The sequence below is a fragment of the Chenopodium quinoa genome, unplaced genomic scaffold (assembly GCF_001683475.1).
Source record: "Chenopodium quinoa cultivar QQ74 unplaced genomic scaffold, ASM168347v1, whole genome shotgun sequence".
Lineage (NCBI taxonomy): Eukaryota > Viridiplantae > Streptophyta > Magnoliopsida > Caryophyllales > Amaranthaceae > Chenopodium > Chenopodium quinoa.
Window position 1 is genome coordinate 1,026,466 of NW_018743389.1, and position 25,436 is coordinate 1,051,901.

The 25,436-nt window shown below is 35.6% G+C and overlaps 1 pseudogene; it reads left to right on the plus strand.

Annotated features, from left to right (window-relative positions):
* The first annotated feature begins 5,030 nt into the window (after positions 1-5,030).
* Positions 5,031-24,590, plus strand: LOC110738393 (annotated as a pseudogene).
* Positions 24,591-25,436: the final 846 nt, after the last annotated feature.

Genomic DNA, 25,436 nt, shown 5'->3' on the forward strand with positions numbered 1-25,436 from the left:
TTCTAAAAAATTATAATTGAATTTCATGTATATTATTTCTTGAATAAAATATATTATAAAAACAGAAAAATTATTTAAGTTATAAAAACAGAAAATTATTTTATTAAAGTATAATAATAAATTATAATAAATTCATGCACATATAGGGTATATTGGTTAAGTTGTTGTGCTTATTTGATAGCCTTATATTAATTAAGGTTATAATAATGTGTAGGGTGTTCGTGATTAAGTGAAGTAATTGTGTGAATCGCTCGTGTTACGATTAAGGTACGTTATGTGGTTTGATACCTTCGAAAGTTGACTATGAAATTATGCTCTATATATTTCTTATAAAATTATGATTTATTATGCTTCTTATGAAAATATGATTTATTAAGAAATTATATTTATTATGTTTCTTATGAAATATATTTTATTATGTTTCGTATGCATTTATATTTTATTATGTTTCTTATGAAATTATGTTTTAAGATGGCTTGAAATTAATGATTTTGGTTAATCAAAAGAGACTTTGAACTGCGATTAAAATCATTAAAAATGATTGGATTAAAAATGATTTACAAGTTTTTTGATATTCAAGTATGACGGATTTTTTTTAAAAGGTGCTTTTAAGCAACCAATCGATATGGTTATGAATCCCACTTAGGGAATGGATTAGAGAAGACTATGGACTTTGCATGACCTAGTATTTCCTCAAGATTAGCCTTTGTTCATAAAGTAAACCACTTGGGGGGTGTGCACACTTAGTGAGGAATTGATTTTGCAATTGTAATCGATTGAGTTTTAAACTTGTCTTGAAATAATTGATTTGTAAAAGCTCTTACATGAGTATGACATTGGGGAGATTGTGTTGAAATCATTGGAATTAAATTTAAATGATTTAATTGACGTTTTACTTATCTTACACATAATCTACTTAGCATAATTTGCTAATGCGTGCTTTTGTTTTAGCTTTGCCCTGTTTACCATGTATGGTAAGCAGGTGAACTTTTCAGGTGGAAGTTGATTGATGTATATGGGAGTCCACGGGAATTTCACCTAGCTTAGGGACAATTTTGACTTTGTGGTTGTGTCATAAATTATGAACAGTTTTATTTGAAGTATTAATAATAAAGAATAAAGAATTTCCGCTTCAAAAGTGTTTTGAAGTATAAGCCTTGCGTTTTCATGCGACGGTAATACGCCCAAGTCTATCTCTACGGTATTTATAAGTATTTTTCTACGTCTTCCATAGAGGGAGATTTGGGGGTGTTACATCAGTTGCTCTAGCAAATCTGTATCGGCAATTGGGTACGACATAATATTAATAATAATAACGCTAATAATAGTAATCAAAATAATAACGCTAATAATAGTAATCAAAATCATAACAATAATAATAATAATCATAACAAAAATAATAATAATAATATTCATAATAATCATAACAAAATAAATAATAATCATAATAATAAAAATATTAATATTAATCAATAACTACAGGAAAGTCCAAACAACGAACCTGTCGAAGATTCAAACCACATCTTCACGGCCGAATGTTGGCTCTCAACTTTGCAAGTGCTGGTGTTGCCAAAATGTAGAACTTGGTTTGTCCAAAATGTCACAAACTTGGTTTTATGACAAAGCCACGTTCTCTCTACATATTGTATCACCGCTAGATAACTTGCCCACCGATCTTTCATTGTTTGTACAACAGCATCATAATCCTCCTCGGTTGCAGCATCCATGATACGTTTCCATTTCCCGTTTTTGAAACTCGCATCGATCTTCTTGTTTTTGAACATATCAGCGACCAGAGCCTCCACATCTTTGTTAATGTGTCATCGATAAAGTAAGTACGGGGTCCTTGGAAACACTTCTCTCAATGCCGTACATAGCCCAAGCTCACAGTCTGTCAAAAAAACCGACGATTTCATATCATACTTAATCAAGTCTCTCTACCTCTGCAGAACCCATCGATAGCTTGTCGTGCACTCGTTACGCATGAACACGTAACCGACGAGGAAATTCTGATTTGTCGGTGTCACGCCTACTATCTCAAAGAACGGCATCCCGTATCGGCTGGTCTTGTAAGTGGAATCCATACCAATCACATATGGCTACGTCCGTAGTATGTCTACCGTGATTGGGTGCACCATAAAGGCGTGCTGTAAAACGCCTACATCATCAGACATGAGTCAGTACAGATACTGACTCTATCTCGCCAAATGTAGAAATTGCTGAACTACTCCTCTTCCATCAGACATCTCCGTTCTCAAGTCACTCCGGCAGTTGTAGATGTGTCTGATGTTTGGATGATCATCAGGAAATTGCTCGGCAATAGTCGCCATGATGTTACGCGGTGCCACCTTAGACTTCGTCATGTCACGCACAACCTTCTTCGCATCCGGGCTCAACCTACTAATTTTCCGATGCCCTTCCTGATACACAATCATTGGATGGTTATGGGTCCCAGTTGCATCATTTTTGGCCCGGATCTTCCAACTGTCGGTGACGAACTCGTAATATATCTTGATGTAGAAAGGAAAACCATTGGCTTTGGTTTTAGTGTCCTTCCGAATTGCGTTCTCAAGATCTCTAGGCTTGCTCCTACGTCCCCGATCACATCTCAAATAACGATACGCCCTACCATCCCTGGTTTTGTTGTAAGACTATTTGACCAAAATAAATCCCATATTTATGGCAACAACATCCGCCCATTGAACTGCATCGTCAAACGTTCGAAAAAAACGTATCTGTGACAAAATTCGCACTGTAATTCACACCGTCGCCGCCTTCTTCAAACTCCGAATCCTGTAAAAAGACAACAAAACACAAAAAAACACGCCAATATTAGTATTTTACTTATAATAATAACAACACAAATATTTTTAAAACAATAATAATAATAATAATAATAATAATAATAATAATAATAATAATAATAATAATAATAATAATAATAATAGTAGTAGTAGTAGTAGTAGTAATATCATGGCATTAACTAAAATTAACTAATATTAACTAACATCAACTAACACTAACATTAACTCATATGACAATATTAACTAACATAAACTAACACTAACATTGACTAATATTACCTCATTAACATAAACTAATACTTACAAAAACAACTAACAATAAAATATTAATAACAATTACATAAACTAATACTAACAACAAAAACGAATAATAATAACAATAACAATAACAACAACAACAACAATAATAATAATAATCATAACAAAAAAAAAATAATAATCATAATAAAAAAAAAATCATAATAATAAAAATAATAATATTAATCAATAACAAAAAAAAAAAAAAATTTTTGAAAAAGGGACTTCCACCCAAAAATTCCGGAAGGTCCATGGAGGATCCGGAAATTTCAGGCGGAAAAAAAAATTTGCAACTTACAGATTCTTCCGATGATGCCTCCGCCGTACGATCATCATCGTCGTTCATCGTCCAAAACCCGTCGCTTGATAATTTTTTTAATCAAAAATTTAATACTTTTGGAGGTGGGCTCGGGAATTTTGGGCCTCGGGAATTTTTTAAAAGCAAGTTGCTCGGCTCAAAGACCTCAGGAATAATATTAAACTGCTCGGTATGCTATGTGACAAAGTGGTGGAGCCTTATATAGGTCAAATTAACACAAGGGTAAAACGGTCATTTTACTTTAAAATTGGAGCGTCACCATGTAAATTGGGAGCGTCGAATAGCAGTAACTAAATTTGACGTTGTTAGCTATATTTCCGAATTTAAGGCACTATTTTTCTTACGCAAAATAATGATATAATCCATTAAAGGAGCAGGCGAATCAAAATGCATGGGTATATGCCCACATTTTCATGTATTATGTTACTATTGCCCACATGTCTTGTATTATTCGAATCAACTCTAATTTGTCTCCTTTTTCATGGATCTTATCCATTATAAATATTAGGTAATATTCGATTTTTATGATTCTCTATCTTAGAGGTTATGGTAAATTCATGTTAGAGTACCCTATGTAATCAAATGCCAAGCCAATTGTTACTTGACACTAAATCTGGTTATTGGACGGGACAGGTCAGGATCGGGTCAAAGAGTGTCATATTTTATAGGACCAATAGTGTAATTAAGTACATATGAATACGGAAATATTTATGTAATTTATTGACATTATCTATTTTCTTTATGTATTAATTTGGACAAACATTTTGACCCTACTCAATAAGATCCCTGTCTATTAAGGGTCCTATAAGTTTGACCTTGACCCTATTAGTATTGGACTACCCTATCTCGGTCTAGTTGATACATTTTATTAGTTGTAATACTAATGCGAGTTTCTCCATACTATTTCAAAGCAATACTTCTTCTTTTTTTTTTTTTTTTTTTTTCTTGAAAATATTTTGCTTTCACGTTTGCTAAGACACTACTATGAAAAGTTGATTTTATGAAAATATATTTTGAGACAAAATAAATTAGCTAATCAATCAAAGTCTTAATCCCATAAGTGAGAACGGCTCTAATAAAAACTCCACATGACTATGGATTATTGTATATATAAACTACAAAAGCCTATCAAAGTAAAATTTGTCAATAATTTAAAAAGTCAAAATGTGTTAATTAAATAAAACAAAAGAAAATATACTAACGTTGTATAAGTTACGTTTTTGTTTTTGTTTTTGTTTTTTTTAATTTTAAACAAATATTAGTTATGTTCTTATGTATTAGAAGACCCAAATGCAGGCTCATGCTTGCATAAGCTTACTTTGTGGTTGGACTTGTTGGACCCATGTTTCTTTGGCCAACATACTAGTTTGATATTTGTGAGATTTATTTTCTTGAAATTACAATTCCTTTTATCATTTTAGCGATGATTCATTCACTTCTTCATGGAAGAGAGAGATCTAGAGAGCTAAACAAAGTAGCTATAATTCCGTATTTGGTGTTCTTGTTGAGCTTAGCAAGCAGGAAAAAAGAGTGAGAAAACCAACCAAGTTCTTCTCTTCCTTCTAAAAATTCTTCTCTCATATCTACAAAATCAAATAAAAAATCCATACTTTTCACTTTTCTACAACTAATTTTTCGTCAATCTACTGAATTCGACATCAAATCATCTATGAACCCTAAAAAAACTTGCAGAAATTCCCACAAAAATGGCGGTCACTGAAGCAGAATCATCACCATCTTCAACACCAGCATCAAATTCTGAATTTTAGCCTTCTAATGGCGCTCACTATCTCGCTAAATGCGTTCTTCCGAGCTCCGTTATTCTTCAAGCTGTTCATGGCCATATTCGTTCTCCTTCTTCCAATGACATCATTTTCGGCAAGGTCTTGTTTGATTTAATTCAATCAAGCTTTGATTTGATTTTAATTTTTGTGAATTTTTTAATTCCTGTTATTGTGTTTTGATTATATTTTTGATTCAGTTTTGCTCAATTTTTATTGGGGTTTAGTTCTATTAGATATTTAGAGTGTTGATGGTTGCGCGCTTGCGCACCATGAAGAGCGCCCGTGCAAGATAGGCGCGGCTGCTCAGAGAGCGCGCCTAAACCGCGTACTTCTCTGAAAATTGGAACTTTGGAAGGGCAAGGTTGGCGCCTAAACCTCGTGGCGCGCCCGCAGTGCTGGTCACGCCTAAACCGCGCCCCCTTCTGCCTTCCTGTCGAAATCTCACAGTGTTTTGGAGGAGCGCCCGCTCCACCTAGTGGAGCGCCCCCGCTGCTTTCCGTTTTGCGGTTTTCGCATCGGTTAAGTCTATGATTATAAGACTTGGTTTTTTCGACAGAAAAATACACAGAACATTATTCTCTCTAACTCACCCCAAGAATTCTCCATAATTTCTCTCAAACTTCTTGCAAACTTTTGTGAGAAATACTCTTGATTTTTAGCCTTCTTTGTGAATCATTCATCTTTATTTCGATTCTTTGTGCTAAGAACGAAAGGGTTGTCAATTGTATTTCAAAGAGAATTTCCGGAATAACCCAAGCACCGTGTGGGGGAAATTAATCTCTTTAGGAAAGTGTTCACACACTTTTGACAGTGTATCAAGGTCGTAGTCTCAAGGGACATTGTTATTCTCATGTTCATGTGTGCATTGATCGGCTTGGAGTTAAGGCAAGTTTGACAATCTTTACATTAGTGTTGTTTTTAGAAATTTATGTAATTTCTTAGATATATTAATACTTGATTGTAACACATTGTGTTGTGTTTGATTTAATTACATTACATTGTTATTGTAATCATAAACTTTAGGTTTTGTTCCCACACAATTATTAAGTGTTTTACTTAATTGTATTCACTAGAAAAACATAACAAGTTCAATATTTTGAATTGATTTCTGTAATTGTTACCAAGTTTCATGCTAACAATGGTTGGTTTGTGACATACTAGTGTTCTTTGTATCGATTACGAAAACCGTGTTATTGTCTGTTAAAATTTCTTTGTATTGGTGGTGAAAATGAACTAGTGTTTAAAAATTTAGGGGGGAAATCTCCCCAGTTACTGCATCTACTCACTGGCATCATGAAACACAAGTTTTTTATTTCTTTTTGTTGAAAATTAAAACCTCTACCATTGTGTTTATTTCGGTTGCCCTTAATTGTATTATTTTTCGTGACATATACTTTAATGGCAATGAGAGGATTTATATTTATAGTTAGTTAATTTTCTCATTCGCTACTGATATTTATCATGGTGAAATGAGGTTGTGTTTTCTTTAAGTTCGGTTGTTTGTTTCCTTACTACGATGTTTTTGTCAATTTGTGTAAAATGTAGTGGTCATTTGCAGAAATTTTGTCTTATTGCATATTCCGTGTGATTCTATTTTGATTTGTTTACAAGTCAGAGAAAGGTGTTACCATGTAGAAATGAAGCAATTGTGTCTTATGCATGTCTATTAAATTGAGTAAGAATAGCCACTTGGTAGTCTATTCAGAATATGTCTAAATGGGTTGTATCGTGCAGGAGACATCTATTGAGTTGGTAGAAATGAGTGAGGATGGCGTGATGCAATCTATCTGCGAGCAACCAGTATTTGGTGTAATAAAAGACATGACTATTCTACCCAGGACTAAGAAACTTCGTACACATAACTCCCAGGTTTTACATGATGTAAGGAACCCTCATGTTAATGCTCATAATGGCTACATCTCTTTTCTTGCATTGTAATTGAATGCATATTTTATTCCTTCTGCAGGTTATGGGGAAAGGCATGTTGGTTATCATTTCCGATTCTGGAAAGCTCTCTTTTCTAACATTTTGTAATGAAATGCACAGGTTCTACTCTCATATAGAGCCTTCCTCTATGAATTCTCCTCTGCTTTTTAATAGAAAAATTGGATGTATTTATAGTTTCTCGTTGTTATGAACTAATTATGGTTTAGTTGGTGACTTATATTTGTGCTTCCGCTGACTGATTAGGTTCTTTCCAGTGACTCTTGTTCAACTTTCAATCCCTGGCAACTCAAGACACCAGATTGGTAGAATGCTTGCTGTTGATGCCTTGTAAGTATTTTCTTTGGAGTTATTGCAATGTAATTTTGTCACCTCTTCATAGCCATATTTGGAGACTATATCCAGGCCATGCTTTGCCCTGATTCAAATGTAGGGTGCCTTGTCAATAATTAGATTCTTGCTACACTCTTAACTGTTTAAATTAGCATGATGGATTCAATGCTGGATCACTGGTCAATTAAAAGCAGAGGGCTTTTCTGGTTTCCATTTATCCATGGGTGGTGCACTAGAGGGATTATTTAGTAAATGCATCTCTACTCACCGGTATCACAAATGACACGAGAGTCCTAGTTTGAGTGTTGGATGCCTAGATGTTTGATCTGGTTAACCTGACTAATACATTGGCATACTATAATCTTGTGTACGTGCTGTGTGTATGACCATGTGTCAATTTCCTGGTTGTAATTTTAATTTTGTGCTCCATGAACTTGATATTGTGCTTAAATTTCTCTTCCTACTTGTACTTCTTAATTCTAGTTCTCTTTCAATATTTGTTCACACTCGTCCTGCCTAATTCACTACCCTCTTCTTTCTATTGCTTTCCATCAATTTCTTGTTTTTTCTTGTGTTTGTGTGTTTAATTGTGCTATTTGTTCCAGAGGGTGTTACATTGCCATTAGTGCTTATGAAGAACGTGTGGCTCTTTTTTCTGTTTCACAATCAAGCGATGTTGATATGATTGACAAGGTATTAGAGTTATTTGAGGTTACTATATGCAAATGATCCTTGATCCTGGAATGTACTGCAAGTTTATTCTGTTATATTTAAGTATATTCTGTTTGGGGTTTTCTTATGAAGTTGAAATATTCCTTTGCTTTGTTCTAGAGAATAACCTATCCTCCTGAACCCGAGGATGATTTGATTGACATAGAACTCCAGCAAACCAGCCAGTCTATTTTGGTCAATTCATTGCCTGTAGAGGAAATAAGTGTAGAGTCTGCTCCAACACCTCCAAAATCATATATAAATGGAACTATTTGGAGCATGTGCTTTATTTCAAAGCATTCTGACCAATTGAGCAAGGAGCACAATCCTGTACTAGCAATTCTTGTCACCAGGTATGATGATAAAAAATTCCAAAAAAGAAAACATTGCTGTTTTTTTGTCTATGCTCATGGATCTTGTTATTTTGATTACTAGTGAGATGACTAAGGTCATTCTTTATATTTCCCTCAAATTTAAAGAAAGATAATAATCTGCAGGAAGGAATCATCCTTGAATGAGCTGCTTCTTTTGGGTTGGGATGTCAGAGAGAATACAATCCATATTCTTTCTAGGTTTGTGGAAAGTGGACCCTTAGCTTGTACAATTGCTGAAGTTCATGGAACTCCGGGACTTGCATTTTTATTTAGGGTTGGTGATATCTTACTTATGGATCTTAGTGATGCTTGTAATCCTATTTGTGTGCAAAGAACAGACCTGAGTACTCCAATCAACCCAAGTGAGGAGAAGAGTTGTATGGAAGACCCTTTCAAGATGCAGGATGGTGACGATGAAGGCTTCATTGCTGCTCGTGCTCTGCTAGAGTTGCAGGATTATGGGATGGATTTTAATAAGGGTAATGATCCCATGAGCATTGATGCGGATGTGCACGGTGCTAAATCTGTACCTATGTTTGTAAGTTCATGGAGTTGGGAACCAGGAACAAATACGAAACCAAGGATGATATTTTCGGTGGATACAGGGGAATATTTTTATATTGAAATCACTTTTGGCACTGATGGTCCTGAAGTCTTCTTATCTCATTGTCTTTTTGTTGGTCTTCCCAGTATAGCATTATTATGGACCGTCGGTGGCTATTTGGCAGCAATTGTGGAGATGGACGATGACATGGTCCTAAAATTGGCAGATGTTGGTGAAATGAACGATGAATATCTGGCTTATGTAGGTCCGATTCAAAATATTGCTCCCATCCTAGACATGTCAGTCATGGATTATCACGATGAAAAGCAGGATCAAATGTTTGCTTGCTGTGGAGTGGCTCCTGAAGGATCATTGAGGATAATCAGAAATGGTGCAAGTCTGGAAAGATTAGTAAGGACAGCTCCTATATATGAAGGAATAACTGCTATGTGGACTGTTAAGATGAGAATAAAAGATTCAAATCACTCTTTTCTTGTGCTTTCTTTTGTTGAGGAAACCAGGGTGTTGTCAGTTGGTGTAAGCTTCACTGATGTAACAGAGTCAGTTGGTTTTCAGCCTGATGTCTGTACATTAGCATGTGGTCTTGTTGTTGATAATGTAGTGGTTCAGATTGATCAAAATTATGTCAGACTTTGCTTGCCTACTTCAGTTGCTCATCCAGATGGTATTCCGATGTCTTCACCAACATGTACTTCCTGGTCTCCTGATAAAGTTGGTATTAGCTTAGGAGCTGTTGGACACAACATGATAATTGTTGCTACTGCAAATCCTTGTTTCCTTATAATTCTTGGTGTTAAATTGCTATCATTGTATGACTATGAAATCTGTGAGATGCAACATGTTAGACTTCAAAGTGAATTGTCTTGCATATCTATTCCACAAATGCACAGTATAGGAAGAGATTCTGGTCCTATCCCAGCTGGATTTGATATCGGTAATACATTTGTGATTGGTACACACAAGCCATCTGTGGAAATTCTATCTTATGTGCATGGTCAAGGCATACGAGTTCTTGCCGCTGGAATGATATCACTGACAAATACGACTGGTACCACTATCAGTGGGTGTATTCCGCAGGATGTAAGGCTTGTGCTGGTTGATAGGCTGTATATTCTCTCTGGGTTAAGAAATGGAATGTTGTTACGCTTTGAGTGGCCTACAACATCCTGGGAATCTGATCTACCCAGTTATAGGACCACTTTGTGTTCAAAATCTGGTTTGTTGAAGGCTTCAGCTCCAGCCGTTCTTGGTCCACAGCTTAGTGGTGTCAACTCCTATGAAAGGCCAAAGGATAATGATCCTGTTCATCTCCTTTTAATTGCTATTCGTCGGATTGGTATTACCCCTGTTTTCCTTGTTCCTCTCAACGAATCATTAGATGCTGATGTTATTGCTCTCAGCGACAGGCCTTGGTTAGTCCAAGCTGCTAGGCACAGCCTTTCATACATTTCAATCTCGTTTGAACCTTCAACTTATGTGACTCCTGTATGCTCAGCTGAATGTCCAAAGGGACTTCTATTTGTAGCAGAGAACTGTCTACATCTGGTGAGTGTTTGTTTCTGTAGTATATTGGATCAACAGGGTTAGGGCTGTTATTAGATTTTTTTCCCCTTTATAGTCCATATGCTGGGTTAATTAAGTCAGATTGATTTTCTTGGTAGCTAATTCATTCCTACATGGGGCCTTGTTAAAGAGTGTAGCTGTAATTGAATAAAGAGTTTGATAGGAACACTTGTGATAAGGACACAAGGATCCTCAAAATGAAAGCCAACTATCTTTTACCTCAAACAAATTAAAACCTCTCTGTTTATATCACTGAAAAATCTTTCTTCATTCAGTCTGGTGATTTGGCGGTTAAAGCTGATCTTAAGACCTATGTCTAAAATATCCTTACTTAAAGATACGTAGACATTTGTTTCTTCTGACATTGCTCTGTTGTCTATTTAATTATAGGACCTCATACCTATATTGCTGCAACATCAACTTTTGTTTTTATAATAGTAGTATTTTTGTAATTAGACACATCTTTTGCTGGTGATAACTAATAATATAGAAACAACTTGATGTTGCAGGTAGAGATGGTGCATAGTAAGAGGCTTAATGTGCAGAAATTCATCTGGGTGGAACTCCACGAAAGGTCTTGTATCATAGTGAGAGCAGGTTGCTGCTCGTTATGAGAACTGATTTAGATATCGATCCGTTTTCCTCTGATATTTGCTGTGTAGATCCCCTTAGCGGGTCTGTGGTCTCTGCTTATAAGTTCGATGTGGGTGAAACTGGAAAGTGCATGGAGTTTGTGCAGGTTGGGAATCAGCAGGTTCTGTTGGTTGGAACCAGTTTATCTCCTGGGCCAGCTATAATGCCTAGTGGAGAAGCTGAAAGGTTAGTCGTATCTTGGATTTCCTTATCTTCTGACCTTTTTGTTTTTTTGGGTTCTTTAAGTTCAGCTTTAAAAATGCACTTGGATCTGGTTCGAGATAATTTTGTTATTTTCTATAAAATTGCCCTTTTGCATTTCCGATTCTTATGACTTTCGGGTTAATAGTTTAATATGTCCTGTTTATGTGTGCATCCTAACTGGACATAACTTTGGCAGTACAAAGGGCCGATTAATTATGTTCCGCCTAGAGCACTTTCACAATTCGGATAGTGGGTCAATGACAATGCGTTTGAAATCAAGTTCATCTATGCAACATATTTCGCCAGTTTGTGAAGCTGCTGGATACACTGCTGAAAGGATGTCTAATAGCAGCCGTTGCAGTAGCCCAGATGATAATAGCTGTGATGAAGTGAAGCTTGAAGATTCTGAAGCTTGGCAGCTAGAATTTCTTAGTGCAATCACTTGGCCTGGAGTGGTGCTTGCAATATGTCCTTACCTTGATGAGTACTTCTTAGCTTCTTCTGGCAACGCTGTAAATTGCTATCCTTCCTCTTATCCTGATGATTATTAGATGTACATGACTATCTTGAGTATCCAATCTTCTTTTTATTTTTCAGTTCTATGTATGCGGCTTTCAAAAGGATAATCCCAGGAGACTTAAAAGGTATGCTGTTGAAAGAACGCGGTTTATGATAGTCTCATTGACAGCTTACTTCACAAGGATTGCTGTTGGTGATTGTCGTGATGGTGTGCTATTATATGACTATCATGAGGTAAATACTGCTGGCTTCTTCCAGTAAATTCTCCATTGTATGTTTGTGATTAGTGATAACCTTTTCTTTCTTTTTTTTCCCTTTTCTTTTGGGTATGAAAAATTGCTTCTCAACATTATTTTGGTAACTGTTCTATGAATGTGCTAACACTTGTCTCCGTGACCAAAAACACAAGAATGCAAAGAAACTGGAGCAGATCTATTGTGATCCTGATCAGAGGTTAGTTGCTGATTGTCTCCTTACTGATACCAGCACTGCCTTTGTTTCGGATCGTAAGGGAAGCTATGCTGTTCTAACATCCTCAACTCATTTGGAAGGTTAGCTTTATTTTTTCATTATTGTAGGCAATAAGCTTAATGTTTTAAATCTAGCTAATCAGGTAGGGGTTTTTTCTTCCTACAATGTATCTTGTTTTTGGAGATGACATGTTTGGGATCATTAACATCATGTTTCCTCTAATGCCCCAGACAATGCGAGTCCTGAATGCAACCTAACAGTGAGCTGTTCATATTATACAGGCGAGATTGCAATGAGCATCAAGAAGGTAAGTCAAAGGCTGTTCTTAGTATCTGTTCTCATTATTCCTTGCATTACTCCGGAGACTATACTTTTTACAGAAGTTTCACCTATAATTTTAAACATAGTTTAATCTGTAAAAGTGTATAGTGTACTTATTTATTTTATGAAGTATAGTATTATTTTATTGAGGTTTAGGGGAGGTAGCTGAGGAGAAATTCCGACCGCAGTAAATATATTTTTATATGTATATCCATTTAAATTGGCCTGAAATTAAATTTCCTTTTTGTGATGCTTAGACTTGGCACTTGCCCGTGTAATTGTGAAGTGCTGACTCAAGGGAACCTTCATACTATGTGAACTGCTGACACAATGGTACCTGCATACTATGTAATTTTATATATGTTTTGTGGAGACAAATTTTTGATTACTTCTTTGTAGAAATAATGAAAGTTGATGTTTGAAAATTACACGTTGAGACAAATCTAATGAGACCCTACATGATAATGTTTTTCCTAGAAATTAGTTTTAAAATATGGTCAAAGCTTAGACTAGGAGATAAGACCAAGAACATTCATATCAGAATCAATCAGGCCTTACTAAATTTAGGCCAGATTACCTTATTTCAGATACATCAAGTACCTTAAAGGTGTTTAACCTTATTTCAGATACCTCAAATATCCTTAAAGGTGTATAACCTTATTTGTAGAAGAAAAAACATTGCAGTCGTGCTATCTTGGTCCTCGAGACATTAGGGCTGATTAGTACATTAGCTCTCATGGATACTAACCCTAGGGCAGCAAAACTGGGTGATAGTATGGAGCTGAGCCACTCACATGAGGCTTTACTTTCATATAATTGTTTATTTTAAAATGTGTATTGATCTTTATTGTAAATAATAAAAAAAATCAAAACAATATTATTTTGATTTAATTATTTATTTCTTTTTTATATCTATACTTTTTAAATTTATCTTAGTATCTACTCTTATTATTTTATCCCATTAGTGTTTTATTAACTGTATTGATTTCCTTTGCTAAAGTTTTCTCAAACATTATATGTTTTTTTGTTACTCCCATCGTTTTAACCACTCTTTTAAAACTTTTTTGAATTTTACTTTTGGTTCTCTTTTAAAACTCCCTTAATATTTTCTTGGATGCTCTTTCTTTTTCTCACTTTACTCACCTGTTTACAAACTCTTTCAACTGATTATCTTGTTATGTCCCTTTCCATTATATGGTACAATTCCTTATGACGATTCATGTTAGCCGACTTCAAATCATTTTGGATCATCATGGAAAATCTAAAACATATGTTCTTGGAAGATGACTAACAAAAGAAACAAAAAAAAAAAAAAAAACCACTGTTTGTCCTGATTGAGGAAAATTTTGATGACGTGAAACCAAAGGATGGTATCAAAGTGCATAATATGCTCACTCCTTCTCCGGTTATTCTCCTTGAATTAGTCTGGATTAACATTTTATTTAGATTGTTTCACAAGGTTAAAGCGTTAAGCCAAGTGCGGTAAGTACGCATGACCTCAACCTCCTAACCAGTCAGCATTCGGCCCAAGTCCTTCTCCCAACACTCTACTGCTTCCTCTAAGTCAAGAAGAGATGGGATTTCCATTGATGTTTATTCTATCAGCAATTATTGACGGAAAAAGAAAACTGGAAGAAGATTTAAAAGAAAGCTATGTTTGAAAAGAAAAGTAAGAAGAATCAAATGGGAGGCAGTGGGAAACACATGATCTACTATAATTGAGAAAGGGAGGGAGAAAAGAAAATCTAGAGGTCCATACCTTTGCAAGTTGATGAGATGGATTAAAGACTGGAAATTCTTCCGAATCTGTCAATCTCTCACAAGTCGTTATTTTCTTTTATCCCTTTCCTAGGCAGCTTTCAAGATGTGCAAGAAGGGTAGCCTTGCACTTGGTTGAGGCATCCTGTGGTGTATGCCTCTTTATCTGTGTTGTCTGAAGACTACTCAGATGCTCTTTTGTTGGCACCTTGCAGTGCCTTGTGCTTTAGTGTATCTCTGTTGTGTTTTTTGTCGGAAAGCTCCTTGTAGTGAACCAACCTAGGGGATGGGCATACGGGTAGTCTAATATTGTTAGTACTTAGATGTCATCAAGTTATTATAAGTGAGAATTTGCAATGAACCAAGAGACGCCACCTGTGCACATGAGACAAAAGCTCAGTCTAGAATCATCCTAGGATTGAAACCATGTATGTAAATAGTGAGACAGAAGAACTGATTAGGCAGGTAATTGTTTTTTAAAGTCTTACCTTGATGAATGGTTGCTTTTCAGTAATATGGAGAGTAGTACCTAAAGAAACTATTTTGTGAAAAAAAAATTAGTATTATTAATGAAAGATTCAATCTTTCTATTTTCTGTCTTCTTTGTGTGAGCAAAATAAGTCGGTCATGAATCCATAACAAAGGAGCAACATTGGCTCTATTTTCATTAGCTTATTTTTGCTGAACTTATCTTTGTTAAATTAAAACTTATATTTACTTATATTTAGTGGTAATGGAGCAAATAGAATTAACAAATTTAGTGGTAATGGAGGAAATTAGTGTGGTTGGTTTTGCATACTTATAATGTTTGGGTGGTTCTGGAGACTAGAATTATAAGTGTTGGAGTATGGGTTATTGTGCCTATAGGCTTAGAAAGCATTAACTTGTTCCACATAATTCCTACAATCTTGCGCCCAATGTCCTACAATTCCACAATTTTCACAAAAGCATCGGTAGTATTATTATTAACAGCATAAACATTAGCTACGGAAACAGGAATAACAATACTAATATTATCTAATTTCTGAAAATAGAGGTTAATTGTGCTTGCACAAAGGATACGGAATCGACGTTATGTTTCCCTTTGTTTGCAAAACCTCTAAGATTCTCATATTGGGAATTATGAATTGCCATCTCTTTAATAACTGTTCCTGCCACATCCTCTTGAAGATTCATAAATCTTCCATTAGCTACTGAGTCTAAGATTGATGTGGATGAATTTTCAAGCCCGTTGTAGAAGGCTTGGATTATCTGCCACTGTAAAATCCCCATCTCCCATGTTGGGGACATTCTCCAAGCTTCATATAAGTTTCATCCGCTTCTTAGGTATAATTTAGGATCGAACTCCTTAACAAAGTTGTCCTCTCTGCAGGGTAATATTTATTATAGAAATTCAAAGCAAGAAAAATTCAAGTCAGTAATACCAAGAGCAGTCTTATTCAATTCATTGTACCACAGTTAGCTTTAACACATAAAGAAAAAGGAAAAAAGAATCTCCATGATTTGGTCCTATGTGACCCCTGTCTGATGGTATTGCAATATTGGCAAAACTCCAAAATATGAAGATTTGGATCCTCATTCTTAGCTCCGCCAAATCGCTTCATTTTGATCATAGTAATAAACTGGGGTTTAATCTCGAATTGTACTCCCTCGAGATTTGGTGGAGCAAGATGTGGAAAATCCATGAGGGACGGCTGCGAGGAGCTTTCGAGGTAGAGATGGTGGCAGATTCACCATTTTTTATTCTGGTTCTGAAGAAATTTCTGTGTCGCTAGAATCAGATGGGGGTTCCAATGGTGTGTTACCCTCGGAAGCAGCTCGTACTTGTCTAAAAAGATTCTTTGTCTGTGAAAAGAACGATAGACAAGAACGTTCTGGGCAACACACAACTAAACAAACAAATATAAAAAACTGTCAAAGAACTTTCGTTCTCCGAGACAAGAAAATAATCTAGACTACAAAAATAATAATAAAAAAAAAACCGTTTTCTCGGCAACGGCGCCAAATATTGACAGGCTAAAATCCTATCACCCAATCAAAAGTAATTCCTGAGATCACTAACTAAAATAGATAGGGAAGTAGGGTCGAGTCCACAGGAAAACATCGTTTTTCTATTCCCAATTAATTATTATAATCTAAATTATCAAGAAGCAAATAAGATTTGTGTGAAATTAATCTAAGGGAATAACCAATAATAAAAAGTCTGGGTAACAAATTCACCAATAATTAATACTTGAGGATCAACAATTAATATTACAAACATAACATGATTAATAGGCTCTCGCAATTTATTAATCAACATAGATCTAACAGGCTCTCGCAATTTATTAATTCTAAGTTCCTATTGAAAATAGCCTTTAATTAATATCAAATTAACATCTGCTCGATTCATCAATTCAATATTGCTATATTTTTACAATCAAATTACATCTGCTCGATTCATAATATAATTGTAAAGAATTAAAACAATTCAATAAGAAATTATCATGCAATATCAATAATCAATAACAAATTATCTCTTCGTATTAATCATGGGTCCCCCGAGAACCCTAGAAATTAACTACTCACACATATTTAAATATAAACTAATCAAAGCATATATAAAAGACATGATTGAAATCAAAGCACAAAAATAGCAAAAGCAATTAAAATCAAAACGATAAACAAAGCAACAAAAGAGACGAGAAATAATACCGAATGAAGGAAATATGAAATTGCACTAGAAGGGGAAAACTTGAGTTCAACAATAATCTCTCACTAAAATCTCTCTAAAAGCTTAAGAATGAAAATTGTAATCTAAAAACGTAGCTAATAAAGCTTACAAAAGAGTTTTTATATTAAAATCCAAAATTAACTCAAAAAGCAATCCTTAACAACTCCGGAAAAAATCGCGCCGATCAGGCGAAGGGCCGCCCGATCGGGCCCACCTTTTTCTTCACACCGCCTACTGAGCATCCGCCCGATCGGGCCATAGGCCGCTCGATCAGGTCTTTTCTTGGCCGAGTTTCCTTGTTCTTTTCCTTTGGGCTCCAAACAACTTGTGGCCCAAATTTACTTCTTGGGCTACAAACGACGATCATGAACGTGATCATAGCTTCGATATCTCGTAGTTGCCGGAAAACCATAAAAATCACCAATAATTCGGGGAAATTCCTACAAAATAAATGCCAACTCTACAAAACACTCGAAACCACACATTAGTACTAAAAATAGCCCCAAATAGCTCAAGTATGCATAAAAATGACCGTGGGACGGGGGATAAAATAGCATATAAAACACATATATCACGTTGCTGTGAAGTTTTCTTGATTGCTATGTGATTTTCATTGTCACTTTTAGTGCATGGCATTCTATCATGTTGTCACTATTGATACTGTGTGCATCTTGGACATTGCTGTGATATTTTTCTCTAATGTTATGTGATTTTCATTTTGTCACTCTTAATACATGGCATTTTATCATGTTGCTGTATGTGTTCGTGTAGGGGTCATTCTCTTATAAAATGCCTGCTGAAGATGGATTAAAGGGGTGTGACGGTGGTAATAGTGTTGTTGATTTGTCGCGCAATGGTATCATGGCCAGTACTCTACTTGGAAGCATTTTAATTTTCATACCTATATCCAGGTACCTTTCTTTTGAATCTGGAACTATATTGTTTTCAAAACTATTTGATTAGTAGTGAGTTTTACTGCCTCTTTGAAAATTTTAATTTTAGAGGAGACAAATGTAAAGTTTACCAAGCTATTATCCTCTAACCTTACATAAATATCTCATTTACCATTTTAACAGATGAATTGCTTATTTATTTGTATCCAATTATTTACTCCCTTATCTTGAAAGTCTCTTCAGTGATCTTATAATGACTAGCTAATGATTCCCTCCCAGTTAAAATGACTAGCAGATTTATAATTTGTAACAGGATATACTATATAGAGCATACACTTTGTAGTGGACTGATTATCTACCTTTGAATTTCAGATGTTACAATGCAAGTATAATAAAGATGAAAGTTTGAATATCGAATGAAAATTGCAAGGTTTACAAAAGATAGGTTAATAGCTTGAGGCTATCACTCTCTAACAATGGCTTGAGGCCATGACTCTCTTAAAAATCTATGTATTTTTTCAATCTAGATGGTAACTAGGGCCGTTCTAAACAATTACGAGGCTCTGTGCAAATTTTATAATTGAGCCTTAAAAATCTTACTCCATACTAAAATAGCTACGTTCATGAGTCCGCCCCGATCTCCGGTAGAGGAGGCCTAGCAAACTACTGCTAAAGGTTGCTCCAAGCAAAATGTTCCAAATGTTCCTGGAACTTTAAATTATATATTGAGTATTAAAAAAAGACGTGTTACATATATTTCCTCTGTATTTTCAGATGGAACACAATAAAATAGGGTAATATAAATCAAATACTATGAGATGGAGGAGCAATTTTTTTTTTTTTTTTTTGAAGTCAAAAAAAGGAATTTAGCTAAATGAAATTTAACGAATACGAAGGATATGGGAAGAGGAAGGTGCAGATAAGAGAAATGATATGAATTACAAAGCCAAAAAACGTAAGGTGAAAACATAAAAAGGAAGTAGCAAAGCATAATACTTATCTTATAAATAAAAAATAAATTGCAAAGCATGTATATTGGGATTTGATCCTGCTACTTGCGGTAATATGGGTTATCTTATCTTGCTAACAACCAACTATGGAGTCGTAGCTAATAGTTTACGGCTTATTTTATCGTGAACCTTCATATGTTGTGTTTTGTTTGTTTTCGAAAAACATGGGCCTTTTGAAATCAGGGGGCCCTATTTCGTTGCACAACTTGCGTAGGGTATTAGCCAGCCCTGATGGTAGCTATTTTAAAGAGTCGAACCCTGCAAAGTGATGTACTTCATTACATAGTAGCAAGGAAGGTATCCCTTACTTAAATCCCAATTTGAGACACCAAGCAGTCTATTTGGAATTAAAGGGAAAAAGAAACCTGTTTTGTCTCAGCTGATTTCTTTTGTTTAAACCCTTGATTGTCTTCATTTATTTGACAATTTAGCAAATTTATGTACCTGTTACTTATAAATAATGTTATTGAAGGTGTTCAAAGGCCGGTTTAGAGGAAAAACTCCATGAAATTGTTGTACTTTTTCAGTTCTGTGGGTGTTCTTTGTAGTTCAATGAGTTAATCTGGTTTTAGTATGTCATTTATGCTCTCTTTGACATTGCCACAGGGAGGAATATGAGCTTTTGAAGCCTGTACAAGCCAGACTTGCAGTTCATCCTCTTACTGCTCCTATACTTGGGAACAATCATAGCGAGTTTCGTAGTCGTGAGAACCAGGTATAAAAATCAGGATATTTCTTTTTCGTGTTTGATTTGGTCTATTTAAGGGTCTTCTCATCAACTTATTTTGACATCTTAATGTTGTAAGTTAAACTTTTATGGACTTTATTGAACTTGTGTCTTAACTCGTGAGATTAAATGTATAGTCTTAACTATATCTGGTGAAATGAGGAAAACACACCCTAAGTTCATTCTCACACGTTTAGCAATTATATGTCATTTTAGTATCTAGGATTGAACCTTATCATACTCTTTTGAAATACTACTTTTAAAACAATACCTGATGTAACCTTAATACAAATCGGCATATATATATATATATATATATATATATATATATATATATATATATATATATATATAAACAGATGCACAGGGTAGTAGAATGGGAGGTAAGATACCTTTAGAGTTAATGGTATTAAAGGGTATTTTTTGTTCATTAGGAGCGCTCTTCAAATGAGCATAAAAGTCCAATTGAGTAAAAAGTTATCAAGTGAAAAGAATGATGGGTTTCATTGGAGAATTGTTATTTTCGTAATCCCCTTTAAGTTGTTTGTATAAAGTATATATATATGAAAAATGGATTTTATTACATATTTCATGCTCTTTTCATGGATTTTTCACCAAAATAAGCTTTGTATGCAAAATATTTACCAAAGTAGACGCGTGGCAAAACTATTTATCAAACTAAGATTTTGGGGTAAAACGCAGTGTTTTATCCCCTTATTTTAAAAAAAAAAAAATCAAAAAATCAAAATATAAAACATATTGTTTATTTTTTATTTTTTAAAATCAAAATATAAAACGTTGTCCATTACTTATGTACTAAATTTTCAAAAAAATAAAAATTAGTATGTACTAAATTTTCAGATAAACATTTATCATGTTGTATTAAAAATTAGGATATTTTGGATTTTAACACCTGACAAAAGGCTGAAAATGGTTTTTAACACCCCCCAAAAAAAAACTTTTATTTTAACACCTCCCAAAAATATAAAAGTTGGAAGTTAACACCAGTTAACGATTTCCGTCACGGAAATTTAACGTGGGTCCCATAAATTGGCTTCAACTCTCCTTCGTTTTCAATTTTTTACGAAACCCACCTTCGTGGCTGCCATCCCATTTTTTCTTCTTATTCCTCCCTTCATCTTTTCTTCGTCTTCTTCCTCCCTTCATCTTCATGGCTGCCATCCCAAACTCTTTCCTTCGTTCTTGCCCACCCTCCCCTCAACTGCCACCCCTTCCCTCCCCCCTCCCTTTCCCCCACCCCTACGCTGCCAACCGAACCCACCCCCCTTCCCTTTCCCCGTTCTCGCAACCAAATCAGCTCCTCTCCAAATACCAGCCCACAATCGCAACCCCTGCAGCCACCTCCTCACTCAAACCGCAAAAAATCAATTCCCAACATCAATTCCCGAAATCAGAGCAAATCGCAGATCCATCGAACCTCGTCTAGAAATCAATTTAAGTTTGCCGAAAAAAGTTACGGTGTGGTGGTTTAGGGGTTAGGGTGGCCGAAAAGGTTAAGGCGGGTCGATTCGTTAGGGTTTGGAGCAAAGTGTTGCAGAAGAGTGGTGGTGGTTGCGGCGATTCAGATCTTTGATTGTGGTTTCGGTGTGGTGGCTTGGGTCGGGGCAGCAGGGGAAAAGGGAGAGGGTTGGGTTGCGTTTGTGGGGAAAAGGGGTGGGATGGGTTCGCCGGTCGTCGGTCGGGGGAGGGAGCTGGGTGGCTAACGGGATGGGGCAAGGTTGGTTTCTTGGGTGGTTGATTTAATTTTGGTGGCCGGTCCCCAGTTAACATGTTTGCTGGCTGCGAAGGCTTGGTCAGTAGCCGTACAGGGCCCTTTATGGGCGGCGGAATTGGTGGTAAAAAAAATGGAAGTTCTCAGTCGCTTTGTTCTCCAACGAAGGAGAAGATGAACCGGTGTTGAATTTTTATTTATTTTTTGTATGGTTTGATTTATGAGCACCAAAAATCTGTAAATCTGTAAATTATGAGCACCAAAAATCTGTAATGGATAAAATCAATGAAATGAAGGTTCAGAGAGGAAGTTTCGTGTTTTGCTGGGTGAAAATTGAAGTTGAAGCCAATTTGTGGGACCCACGTTAAATTTCCGTGACGGAAATCGTTAACTGGTGTTAACTTCCAACTTTTATATTTTTGGGAGGTGTTAAAATAAAAGTTTTTTTTTGGGGGGTGTTAAAAACCATTTTCAGCCTTTTGTCAGGTGTTAAAATCCAAAATATCCTAAAAATTATTAAGAACATGTATGTGTTAGGGTTAGAACCCCAATCTCATGTCCATTACTTATTATGACATACCAACAAACCATTTTGTATTTTGCTGTTAATGATGGGTAGGTAATATATCTATCAAGTACTAATTGTTTATTAAGTTAGGTATAGTATTGTATAATGTACATTTAGTTTGTAGTTAAATTATATTAGGAAATAGTGGAATTTACCTTTATACCCCTAACTTGTTCAAGGGATATCAGTAAATTTCCAATTTCCCTTTTAGAGGCGTTTTTTGGCATTTTGGGAATTGTTTTGAGGCCAAGTCTCCTTCGGGAACTTGCCACGGCCTAGATTTTCAAAAAAACAAGCCGTTTCAAAAAAAAATCGCCCCAATCGGACGCCTGGAGCCCGAGTTATGGGCCCCTGAAGTTCGGACGCAATATCTCTCTACCCGGGAATTAGGCGCCCCGAGGTCGTACTCGAGTTTCCCGTACCCTCAAAATTCCCCTAAATCATCTCAAACCCGATGGAAATGGACGACCTGGACCGCGTATTCTCGTAGATCTTGATTTTCCGTGTGAAAACGAGTACTCACACTAATTGAGGGCATTCGTATTTTTTATTCTCTGATCATTTACAACTTTCGTTTTTCTATAAAGTTGCATACCACACGCCTAATGGGTCAACGTTTTACATATTACATTTTTATTTCCAAAAATTAGAAAATTTAGTACATAAAACGCTGTCTGGACAGCGTTTTATGTACTTATTTATTTTTATTTTTTTTGAAAATTTTAATTTCAGAAATTATGTTTTTTTAAAAAAAAAAATAAACAACATATAAAACGCTGTCTGGGACAGCGTTTTATATTTTGATTTTTTTTTTAATAAGGGGATAAAACGCTGTCCCAGGCAGCGTTTATATTTTGATTTTTTTTTAAATAAGGGGATAAAACGCTGTCTGAGACAGCGTTTAACCCCAGAAGCTTAGTTTGGTAAATAGTTTTGCCACACGTCTACTTTGGTAAATATTTTGCATACAAAGCTTATTTTGGTGAAAAATCCTCTTCTCATTACTAAATGACATTTAAAATTTTGGATTGTGTGAAAGAAGTTATGTTTAAATTACATATTATAACCATCATAGCCTTTAGGAAGTTTTCTGTTAGATGAATTGCAAGTTTCTAACATGAACGGCAAAGTCATATAAATATAGATGAAAATCATGGAATCACCGAGTTACCTTATAAGCTATACCGCAGACATTCCAGTCCAATTGTCCTGTCTTGACATCCCATTTTTGTATGAGCACAGCTACTTATTAGAGAGGGTATTCTGGTGACTTTAATGGGCCCATACCCATTCTCTATCTATTTAGACATTTAAAACTTAAATAAGAGGTTTTTTTTTTTTCTTTTCAATTTGCTCTGTTGGTTACTTTCTTCCTCGCTTGATCAGGGTGTGGTGCCTACGATGCTTGATGGAGACATGTTGGCTCAGTTTTTGGAGCTTACAAGCATCCAACAAGAAGCTGTGTTGGGATTACCTTGTGCAACTGTCGAAGTGTCATCAATCTCCAGGTCACCTCATTCACCTGTATCAGTTGACCAGGTGGTGCAACTCCTTGAACGAGTTCACAATGTACTGAACTGAATACTTGATAATCTGCATTTATAAGGTCTCTGTCTGGAACATCAATCTGCTCAGTTGGTCCAGCTTCTGTATATATGAGGCTGCATTGCATACTGAAGGATTGTACTGCTGAACAGCCGCAATGCTGTTAAAATTGTGGCACAAATTTTGCAAGTTGAAGCAAAATCTGAAATTATTCATTATAGTCCTGTGACTTCTTTCCGGAGCTGCAATTGGATGTTCATTGGCTCTCTGAATTTTGCTTCATCTGCAGAAAAGATGATCCAAGATCAAGAAGCCCACTTAGAAGCTCCGTGGATCAAGAACCAATTGCCCTTATCTTGAAATCACTTTGGTTTTATCTGTTTCCAAAGAGGGCCGAAATTCTATGTTGCATATCATTGGTGGATTGAAGATTGGAAGCAATTTGGCATACATCACACTTTAGCCCATTTCACTACTATTTTTGGGCGTGTGTTGCTTGGTCCATTTACTTAGTATTATTTAGCTTAAGTATGTTTTTTATTTTCTGAAAAAATAATGCCAAGAGTTGCTCTTTGGCTGGTTGTAATAGGAAGAGTTTAACTCTTCATCTTTAGGCTTAATTAGTGCATTTAAGCTAGCTTGTATTAAAGGAAAACCATGGCTTTTGGCTCTCCATATTTTGGAAGGTTTTCCTTGCCTTTTAGTGTGCTTATTTGCTGCTCCTTTCCTCTATAAAAAGGAGAGCAAAGAAATAAAATCAGAGTTTTGAGTTATACATAAAACCGTGAGGTTGCTTAGCATTCTTCTTTGTGTTTGTCCAAAGTTTGAGTGTTGTTCCTTGTTGCTTTGAGTTAGTTCTTGAGTGACAAGATTAGGGGGAGATTGAGTGTGTTTTGTCTCTAGCCTAAGAACCCAGAACTTTGAGTGTGTTCTTGAGTTTTGGTTAGTTTTCACCATTGTAAGTTGTTCCAAAGTGAGTAGCCTTTCATTCAAGTCAAAATACAATAACAACTTGTTGGAGGGGTGTTTTAGACTTACATCAAAAGATAATGCATCACCATTCTGAGCGAGTGGTTCTTGGGCAGATTTTTTATATACCTTTTTTACAACTAGCTAGTGGATAGTATATGATGTATATCATGTGGGAATTCGTGTACAGAATATGTAAAATAAACTTATTCCCTATCTAATGAAATAGATGAATTTCTTGGCCCAGTAATCTTCACTGAATCTGATAAAGCTGCTGTGTTATTACTTATTAGGTTGTACTGATGTGAAATGACTTTTCGAAAACAGAAGGAAGAAAAAAAGCCTCCAAAGCAAACTTGAAATAGTTGCACCATTTTAAAACCACTCTCCATCAAAAAACAGGAAATGAGGTTGAGGTGATGGGAAGCGGTTATTAAAATCCGCTTCCAAAAATCCACAAAAATCCACCAAAAAAAAAAACAAAAATGAAACATACATGGGGAGCGGCTTTGGGTTAAACCGTTCTCAAATATTGTAATTGGAAGCGGTTTGATGTTTAAAAAAAACCCTAAAAGATACGGGCCTTTCTCTCTCCTCCTCTTCACTCTCACGTTCTCATCTCTCTCCTCTCATCTCCTTCTCACGCATCTCTCCTTTCTCTCTCCTCCTCTCCATTCTC